Source organism: Dermacentor andersoni, chromosome 8 (assembly GCF_023375885.2).
Source record: "Dermacentor andersoni chromosome 8, qqDerAnde1_hic_scaffold, whole genome shotgun sequence".
NCBI lineage: Eukaryota > Metazoa > Arthropoda > Arachnida > Ixodida > Ixodidae > Dermacentor > Dermacentor andersoni.
In genome coordinates, this window is record NC_092821.1 from 33,122,065 (window position 1) to 33,132,284 (window position 10,220).

At 46.3% G+C, this 10,220-nt stretch overlaps 1 long non-coding RNA gene across 1 annotated transcript; it reads right to left on the minus strand.

Annotated features, from left to right (window-relative positions):
• Positions 1-938: 938 nt before the first annotated feature.
• On the minus strand, positions 939-7,931 carry LOC140220008 (uncharacterized). Its single transcript, XR_011896258.1, has 3 exons — positions 7,775-7,931; positions 4,801-5,146; positions 939-1,458 (listed from the first exon to the last, which is right to left on the minus strand). It is a non-coding gene; the product is annotated as an uncharacterized lncRNA (long non-coding RNA).
• Positions 7,932-10,220: the final 2,289 nt, after the last annotated feature.

Here is a 10,220-nt window from a genome sequence, read left to right on the forward strand (position 1 = left end):
GCGGTAAGGGCCTTTGTAGCACGGAAGGAGTTTCTCGGAGAGCCCCACTCGGCGGTGAGGGGACAAAAGTAGCACGAGAGAGAAAAGGGCCTTGCTACATATATAGGGGCGGAATTTCGCTACTGCGCGCACAAGAGCCAAACATTCGCTCTCGGTAATGGAGTAATTCCGCTTCTCCGCAGGTGACAAAAGACGGCTAACGTACGCGATGGCACATTCATGGCCGTGTTTAACATGAGCCAAGACGGCACCGATTCCGTGGCCACTAGCATCGGTGCGCACCTTTGTAGGGGCTGACGATGATGGCATGCATGACGACAATTATATGACGTCCACTGTGTGACGATAATGGCGTGACCTCGACAGCGTGACCAGAGTCGCGTGATAAAGTTAGAATGACGACGAGTGCGAGACGACGATGGCATGACGAGAGTTGGATGACGAAGCTGGAGTGAAGACGATGGAAGGACCACGAAGACGGCGTGACAGCGAATGCATGACGATTGTGTGACGATATTGGCGTGATGACGACGGCATTACAAGAGCCGAATGACAAAGCTGGGATGACGATGCTGCATTGACCATGACGGCATGACGCCCACGAGCCCATACGTGCACACCGAGGCTACCAGATATCTTGGGCCATGGGTCGCCGTGGAAAACGTGACGACGACGGCATGACGAGAGACAGACCACAAAGCTGAAGTGACGATGGAATGGCGACGACGACATCAATACCACATGCACTTACCTAGTAGCCCAAGATGGTTGACAACTTGGGTCACTGGGGGTCGGCGTAAGAGGCCGGCCGCCGTTAGCCAGCCAGCCAGCCAGCCAGCCAGCCAGCCCAGCCCAGCCCAGCCCAGCCCAGCCATTCTTCCAGTGACATCGATAAACAGTTACTAAATATGTAGGCATTGCGGAATCAACACGTCATATATTTTTCACCGAAGCGCTATTTGTGTTACACGTCGAGCGAACAACCAGTCACGCCTCCCACAGTGCAGCCGTAAGTAAACAACCATGAGGAACATATATAGCAGGAGATACTAGGAGCAGGTCGCGGCTTATGCCTCCTGCAAGTGCGAATGTGCGAGAGTCTCCACACTACCAAAGCGCTCACGAGCAAATGAAAAAAAAGTTTATTCTAACGTGCCGGAACTGTGAAATTCAGTCACATCACCCCTACGCGGTAATTTGATATACGAAGAGCACTGTGAGACCAAGAGTTGCCTTCTAACAGTACGACGGGATGGGCCGCATAAATGTAGTAGCTACCCACAGGATTTCTGTCAAGCGGCTTTATTGAAGATGTTTGGTTGCAGCTCGGAGTGTCAGTTATTTCGACAACTTTCGAAGCACCTACACAAGAGCTGCATTTGTTGGAGATATGTTTGACATTCAATATATTATTTGCTGCGTCACTGCTCTTGTTTCCAGAGTACTCGGTAGCTTGATCTGAAAGAAAAAGACAATAAATCACTATCACTATGGAAAATTGCCGTGCGACTGGCCGCACGAGGTACTTTGCGCGTATTCGCGGGCTTCTTTCATGCTTGGAAAAACGCATTTAGGTAGCAGGTGTTGAGCTACAGCAAGCGGCATTGGGAATTTTTCATGTCGCGCTACAATTTTCTCATTGACGCTTTGCCTTTATTTATAATATTTGAGAGGTTGAATAAGTAATTATGATTAATTTACAATTAGGCAAAGTGCAAAAAAAATAATCACAGCATTACCTAGTTACGGCAAACTACATTGCATTGGCACTGTCCAGGTACGTGGAATTTGCATATCGTTAAAGTTTGGTTCAAGGGAGGTAGAACACCCTATATACACACCCTGATCGAAATTAAGTTTTACGGTTTTCTTAAAGTTAGGTGCTGGGAGGTACGTGAAGTTCACCTATGCACGTAACTTATGTGACTAGGAAGACGCAAAGTGAGACGATAACTATCGCTGTCTGCCGGCGAATTAGCTAAAATTGAATAAATAACTTTTAGTGACTGCAGTAGGCGGCATATTTCTATTGAAAAGTTAAGAGGCAGTCGTGATACTGGTCCGTACGCGAGAACGTCAATTTGAGAGTCTTCACCGACAATTATCATCTTGGTCTCTCTGACGGTCGACTGAGCCTGTTGTGCGAAAGGGCCGAGGGATTTTTTTTTTGAAGGTTGGTTTAGTTGGAAGTGGACGGTCTGGATGGCGGGCCGCGTACAGTCGCAGCGCGAATGAGGCGTCGCCGTTCATCTAAGCCATTGCAAGAAGCACGTCTATTTTTCTTCGGTAGAATACCTCGTCCCTGTGGAGTCAGCCATGCCAGTGCCAGTGGATCCTGTTAAGAATGGCCGTACGGAGTGGCAACGTGCCAGCTTTCAGCCCGCTGCATGTGTTCCAAGCCCACCAGTCGGGGCGTCTTCCGAGAACTGCGGACGGCCGGCAGCCACGTGGCGCGCGATCAACTCCGGAAATTGGTACTTGGCCGAGCCACCCGGGACAAAGCAGTTCTACGAAGCCCTCTGACGTCGGCACTGAAAGCTGGGCGGTACCGAGAACTGCGGATGACCGGCAGCCACGTGGCGCGCGGTCAGCTCAGGAATGTGGTACTTGGCCGCACCACCCGAGACGGAGCACAGTTCTACGAAGCCCTCGGTCGTCGACTCCGGAGCCTTTGTGTGTATGGGTTCGCACCTGTGTGTTTGCGCGTGTTTGGGCGTAAACGATAGTGCGGGGCGGCGGCAAGTTTACAATGCTTGGACGAACCTTCCCGACCATTCCTGCTCCGTCCCCGCCGAACGATGACGTCGAACTATGACGTCAAGCGGAGAGCTTATAAGCAGCGTTTGCCGGCTGCTAGGGAGTGCTCGGGTCGTGATCATTGTCGGGAGCTGAGTGCTCTGTCATACTCGAAATGTAGGAGTGAGCTGTGTGCTCGTAAACTGTTTGCTGTATGTTAGTTTTGCGGGCTCATATGGGAGTCGCGCTAGTCTGTCAATGTATGTCCTGTTTTAAATGCAAATCCTGCAATTAAATCCTGCTCGCCTAGCCCTGTCGTCCCAAGTTCATCTCTACAGCTACGACTGACAAATCTAATAATCCCCATGCACGTTTTTGTTTATTGTTCTTTCAGATGCGCCGCTATGGCGGAAGCAGTCTAGGAGATGCCAGTGAAGCGAACGCGTTGATAAGATTATGTCGCGGTGTGATTTGAAGTCGTGCAAAACGTGCCGAATAATCATCTTCCGTGATAGCCCTTAACAGGATAATGCGAACTGAGTACGTCACGCCTCGAAGTCATTCCTTGATTTCGCCAGCCGAGAGTGAAAGGGGAACAGTTATCCTTGCCTATGCCTGCGTCCCCCGTTGCCAGACTAAACGCCGCACGCAACAGCCGCGTCCCGTCAGGGCGAAGCTTTGCGCCGACCCTCGCTGTCTTGCATGCGTAATCGTACTAACGAAAATTAAAATTAGCAGTAGGATATCTCGGCACATGGGCGTGTTAGAAAAAATTCTGGCAAGTGGAACTGCGTAGAAAAGGGCTGCCTCTAACTTTCTAATAATAACATGCCCGCTTTGTGTATTCAATAAAAAGTTAATCATTCAAGTTTAATTAATTGGCCAGCAGACAGCGATAATTATCACCTCACATTGTATCCCCTCGGTCACATAATTAATTTGCATAGGTGGACTTCACCTACCTTCTAGCGCCTAACTTTAAGAAAACCGTAAAACTAAATTTTTCTCACCTTGTATACAGGGTGTTTCACGTAACTTGAACCGAGAATAAAAAATAAAGTGGTTACCCGCAGCTGAATTAAACCAACGGCATATGGTTTGTCGTCATGTGCCAATACTTAGAACATTTTTTTACATTCCGCTTAATTAGTTAATTAACTAAGATGAGTTGTGCAAACATATTAATATTCACTTTAGGGTCAAGTGCGTTTCGTTGCGTTGTGGAAGAGGGAACTCAGAAACTCCGGATGCAATTTTTTGTGGCAACGTACGTACTGTACATGCTGCGGGGCACTTTTTTTCAGTGTTTGAAGAAAGCCCGCGAGATATGAAATAAAACCACGTGACTGCGCCCGTGCGCTATCATAGTGCAGTGCTATCAACCGTGCATCGAGCCTATCGCTTATGAGACACGACGGCGCTTCCTTTCCGTGTGACACCGGCAAAGATGCTGACGCACTGTGAATGCGATGCCTAGAACCGCGGCCGCTCTATTCGTCACGGTCCGCGCGCGCGGTTCTTTTGCATGGAGCGCGGGTGAGAGGCTGCCGCACGATAGCGCATGAGCGCAGTCACGTGGTTTCATTTGATATTTCGCGGGCTTTCTCTAAACGCCGAAAAAAGAAAACACACCACGCCGCATGCACGTTGTCACAAAAATTTGATCGGGCGTTTCTGAACCCCCTTGACAACGCAACGAAACAGACTTGGCCCTAAAGTGAATGTTAAAAATTTTTCGTAACTCATCTTAGTTAACTAAATAAGCGGAAAAGAATGCTCTTAGGAGTGCCGCAGGACGACAAGCCATATGCCGTTGGTTTCACTCAGCTGCCGCTGACGACTTTCTCTTTAAATCCGTGGTTCAAGTTACGCGACACATCCTATACTTTGTGCAATCGCTATTCGCTTGAACGGAATGTGGCATATTGTGTTAATAACAACTGCATATAGAAGCGCGTTGAGTCGTCAGTACCTTTGAAAGGATAGCAGCGTAAACAAGGCGTCACAGCAGATTAAGTCTATGCGTTCTGATCAGCAGCAATGATATATGTGAAGAACGCTCACCATGAAAGACGGACAGGAGCAGCAGTAGACGCAGCAAGCACAGATGCGGTGCCGGAATGGGCGGCTTACTGGTCACGGTTTTTCCAGCCACGGAAATTACCGTGCGCTCGGCGATAGGCGGAATACCGAGGATACTCGCCGTAGTAGCCGTACGGAGGATACTGACCGTAGGGGCCGGGCTGTCGGTACGGACCATACTGAGAATACGGGCCGTACTGTGAGTAGTATCCGCCACCGTAAGGCATTCCATAAAAGCCTGCCCCGACACCGGTGGGTGGTGGATAGTTTCCGTATACGCCAGGTGCAGAACTGCTGCTTGATGCCGCTGTGCTGCCAATGCCTGGTCCTGCAGTGGAGTAAGTTGTTTGCTACATTCTACCATTGGATTTTCCAGCAAAAAGGAAACATTGAGAAAGAACTGAAGTTTGGTGGTTATTACGTTGATAAACCTTGCAATTTCCTAAGGATGACGTCCACGAGAGGCATGGTCAATATATGGTATAGTTAAACTCTATAGCAATGTTGACATTTTGATTCCGCTAAGTGAATTAGGTACTATACAGTAAAATGAAATACCCAATCGCTTAATATTGCAAACATTCGCTTTCAGGACTTTCCCCGTCCTATATTAAAACTGCTGAGCTCCATAAAACTCATCTTATTCAAACGATAATTTCGTTATAAACTTGAAATATGGCTGGTAGGATGTCTCTAATTTGATGGTTACATTTTTTTGTGCTTGTGAATAATTTCACCCTGAAAGACACGTACCGTGCTTGATGTCTTACCCGTGCGTAGAGTGCCAATAACATATGCATGCAAGACGGTTCGGCAAGCACAAATACTGATAACCAGCAATCACATTGACTATCATCAAAATGTATACAACTGTAAGGTTGTTTCGTTCTTAAGCTTATGTATTTGGGGCTGATTGCTGGTAAGGACAGCTGATCAAGATTATGCTTCGTGTCTTCTTGTTAAAGCATACATTACTGCCCACATTGCAGAACCACGTAAGCACGAAGTGTGCATATGACGTACACTTTACGATCTAAGGGACAGATACGTTTCTGCCTGTTTGATCAGGAACACATGAGAGTTTACGATCTTCTCAGTGCATATAAACGCTCTGAGTAGTGTCGATTGCCAACAATTACAAACCGAACAAATGTTCGTTTTGTGATCTAGTTGATGATCCCGAAACAAACTTCAATTGTTGATCATCGCTGCAAATTTTCTGCGTAAATCTGGTTGCATAGATTTTGTGCTTTTGCATCGCACCCTACTGCAGAAATCAAGATGGCGGTGGTATTACATATATAGAAGCAGCCCACACAATACAAGAGAATATAGGTAGATATGCTTGGTTTTATTTTTTGATAAATGATCTTGCAAACGTTATGTGAACTAAATTGTGAGCTGTAATAGTCGAGTACGGTAGGGTATTTATGATATCTTGCCGTCTTAATTTGGATTATTATTTACATACTGGGGTGTTACGGGCCAAAATCACGATATAATTATGAGGCACGCCGCAGTGGAGAACTGCGAATTAATTTCGACCAGCTGGGTTTCTTTAACGGGCACCCAATGCACGCTAAAGTGTAATTTATGGTTTTTTAGCAGTACCTCGAATTGCATTTCTCGACTCGCCCTTTAACGACAAGATCAGATAATCATTGATGGAGGGCTGTGAAGGACTGGGCATTGAAAGCTGTATACAAACAAATTGACAATACCTGATTATACTCTTGTCGCTCAAAATTTTGCACTCAATCTTGCGTGTGGCAAAGTGCTGGCTTTACCCGCCGCAGTGGCTAAGCGGCCATGGTGTTGCCCTGCTAAGCACGAGGTCGCGGGCTTGAATCCTGGCCGCGGCGGCTCGATTTCACTGTGGCCGAAATGCAAAAACGCCCGTGTTTTTTGCATTGGGGGCACCTCAACCATCCAGTCGTAGTGAAAATTATTCTGGAGTCCCCCACTACGGCGTGCCTCATAATCAAATCGTAGTTTTGGCACGTAAAACACCCACAATTCAATTGAAAGGGCCGGCTTCAGTGGTCACTACATCCAAAACTATAGCGTCCGTCTGGTGAACAAAAATTTCCCTGCCACCGTTGTAATCAGAAGTAGAAAAGCATTGTCTGCTTTGTTTTATCTATTTGGTGATTAGGCCTGATGTGCGGCCATATCTGTACGTCTCCTGGTAACATATAGTATTTCTCAACTAGAACACATCTAAATAGCGAATATTATTTCAATGAGCCTATATGGAATCCTACTCACTGCGAAGCATAAATCAGCAGGCAGTGATATCAAAGCGCATCAATGTTTGTGGCGCTACGGGGGAACAATTTAAGGCCTTCTAGTACACGTATGACGAGAAAAACGATGCCAAAATAGAGCCTCAAACAAAACAGGCGACTTTGTAGTCGTACGGTACAGTGATAATGTGTAGTTAGCTCGAAGGAGCCGAAAAGAAACGCAGATGTGGTCGTTCAACTGGGCAAGCCTTACACCGGAACCGGAAGTGTGGCTTTACTCAACAAAAATATATGAGCCAGAGAGAAAGCGAAAAAAAGCGAAAGGGAAGGCAAGGATGTTAACCAGAAAAGTATCTGCTAGGCTACCCTTGACTGGGGGAACGGAAAGGAAAACACGGACCGATACCCGACATAATGAAGTTAGAAAATGTGGGCTGCACCCGAAGGTGGTGCAGTTTAAACAACAAACCACATGGTACACTAATGTGTCCGAGAATCTCTCGTGTTTCTTCAATATCAATCGCGCTCGGCTTGCCTTCTTTTCCAACCAGAAGGTTTTTTGCGAGTTCTCAGTCTTTACGTTCGTCAATTCTTCGTTTACCCTTAGCATCATAAATAATGACAGCTATATAGCTGTCATCATTAAGTACTGAGAACTTGCACAAACTATCTGAACATCGTACAGTGCAATGAGCGTCATTTGGCCTCACCGTGGCCACCAATGCTACCGCGGATACTTCCACCAATGGAGAATGTGACACCCGGACCTCCGCGGGGGCCGAAGCGTTCGACTCCACCTCGTAGCTGCCCTGTCAGACTTCCCGTAGTTTTTGCGTCGAGCGTGTCCTCTCCGGCATTTCCAAGGCTAACTGCAAAGAATACACCATGTATTGAAGATGTCTTTTAAAACAAACGTTAATACTGCAATATCACAAGAACTGCAGCAACGAACAGTGTACCTATTTGAAATACGTCTGCGCAATTAAAAGGAAAATGCAACATACCTCACTTGGAGGATCTATCAAAGATCAGTGATAGTTTGCTAGTGCGTTGCACATTGTTTTTGACAGCACCCAGATAAGCGAATTTGAGCTACAAGATCATGTCCTCCACGTCTTCGTAGGCGTGGTTTGCCTCGTTGCCTTAGAGTTGCGCTACTGAAGCTTCGTGTAAGGTGTGTCACAGCAGCTGAACCGTTGTGCCAAGAGCGGACATTCAGTGCATCCTGCGCTTCCGCAACCAAAATACTTATTCGTTTACTGGTAATATCTGACTGTCCGTCATACACTACGCAGTGGACTGAACTTTACGGAGAATGAGTCACACTGGGCTTACCACGTGGTACAATGGGCGACATTACATGGACTAAATTAGAAGACAGCACTTTGGTTGTGTACATATTTCAGTCGTTATCAGTACTGCTTCTCACTTCAAGAGACAGTGCATTTCCCGCTGGTCATGCATGAGAAGTAATCAAGCAAACATAGCTCTTCTATCGTTTTCGAAGGCAATATGTTTAGACTCCTAGTTTAGCCTAAAATCTGACTCTAAGCTTTGTGCTAATTTGTGGACCATTTGCCGGATGTTACGCGCCACCCCTTGAATATGTCACGCACAAGAATGCTTTTCCTTTCGTTTTTCGCTGATAGTGTTTTATTATTTCCCCTTATTTTTCTTCTACTACGCCTCCTCCCGCTTTAGGTCTCTCCTGTTTTTCATTCTGTTTTACTTTTCGATGTATATGTTTTCTTTTTTACAGCCGGCAGCCACTCTGCTCATCCTGGTGGCAGTTGTCAGGTAGCTCTTTTTCTCCTCTCAGTGATATTTATTATGCATGCAAACAGAATAATAATACAGGACGAATATATTTTATCGCACAATGAATGCGATTGCCTCCATCATCGGGCGGTGCGGGCTACAGTCGGCATCATTACATCAAACCAATGGAGGCGCATACAAAACGTTGCAAGCGGAATAGTGTGGGAAAAATTGTAGAATAAATCTCTATTTCGAAAGTGTGCCGCCAGAGCGTAAAAAAACGGTGCATGCGCTTGATGCTTGTCGAGAATACATGATAGATGAATGATCTTACCTGCGGACAAAAGGCAGGCGACAAGGAAAGTTTTCATGGTCCAGGTGCCAGTAGGTACGCTTCGGGCGGAATTCGTTGCGTAACGTGGCCGACTGCCACAAGAAAAGTGGACGTGCTACTTCCGCTCTTTATCGCAAAAAGGAAAGAACTGTGGGAGTTAGCTTTATTCAGACATTTGTTCTATGGACACAGCTGTTCTTTTCATTTGTAGAGTGGTGGGACAAGATCGATGACTTGCGCACAAAGCAACAGACGCGATATTTTTTCTTATGCTAGTGATCCAACAGGCAAAGCGCGCACTTAAATATATTAATTTAGCTGCTTTGCACTCCTGGTTAAGGCAGGTTTGCAAATGGGGGAGAGAAATATCTCTCAATAGCCTATGTCTTGTCGTCCTATTCACGGCGATATTTACTTTCTTTTGTGATTCCGGTGGTACAGTAGATTGTTAATTATCGCAGTCCATGAATTCGCCAGCTAGTCATGCGTCAGTAGTCGTGCGCTTAAAACATTTTTCCGTTCATTTGCATATTCCGATACGCTGATAACGATCGTTCTAGTCATCGACGTTACTATGTCGTCAATAAGTTAGCTGGTCTTCCATTCATTATAATGCTCTCTCTAGTCACCACGAAAACACAAGAAAGCCTGCAGATATTTCACTAGACTGGAGATTCACTTTCCGTTGCCAGTAAGCCCAGGCCTGTTCGACCAAGCAATATATCATGAAACAATTTTTGCAAATATGTATGACAGGTTCATACATATTTTTAAACTACACAGACCTACCAGGCTATAAAACAACGCATGACATTTAATGATTTTCCAATGGAGGCACAGAAACGTAGGTTATTGCAACGCATCAAGTGGTTTAAATATGAACGGGTGCAAAACGTGCGGAGGTAAGCCATGTCAGCAGTTAAAATAAAGCTGTCCCATACCACCGCCACTTGGACTCCAACTCACACTACTGCGGGAATCTGATCTTGGGAGTTGGACACGCCGACCCCTTTGGTATCTCGCGACAAATAGGCCTGGTAATTTGCTTAAGGTTGTGCGCTGAA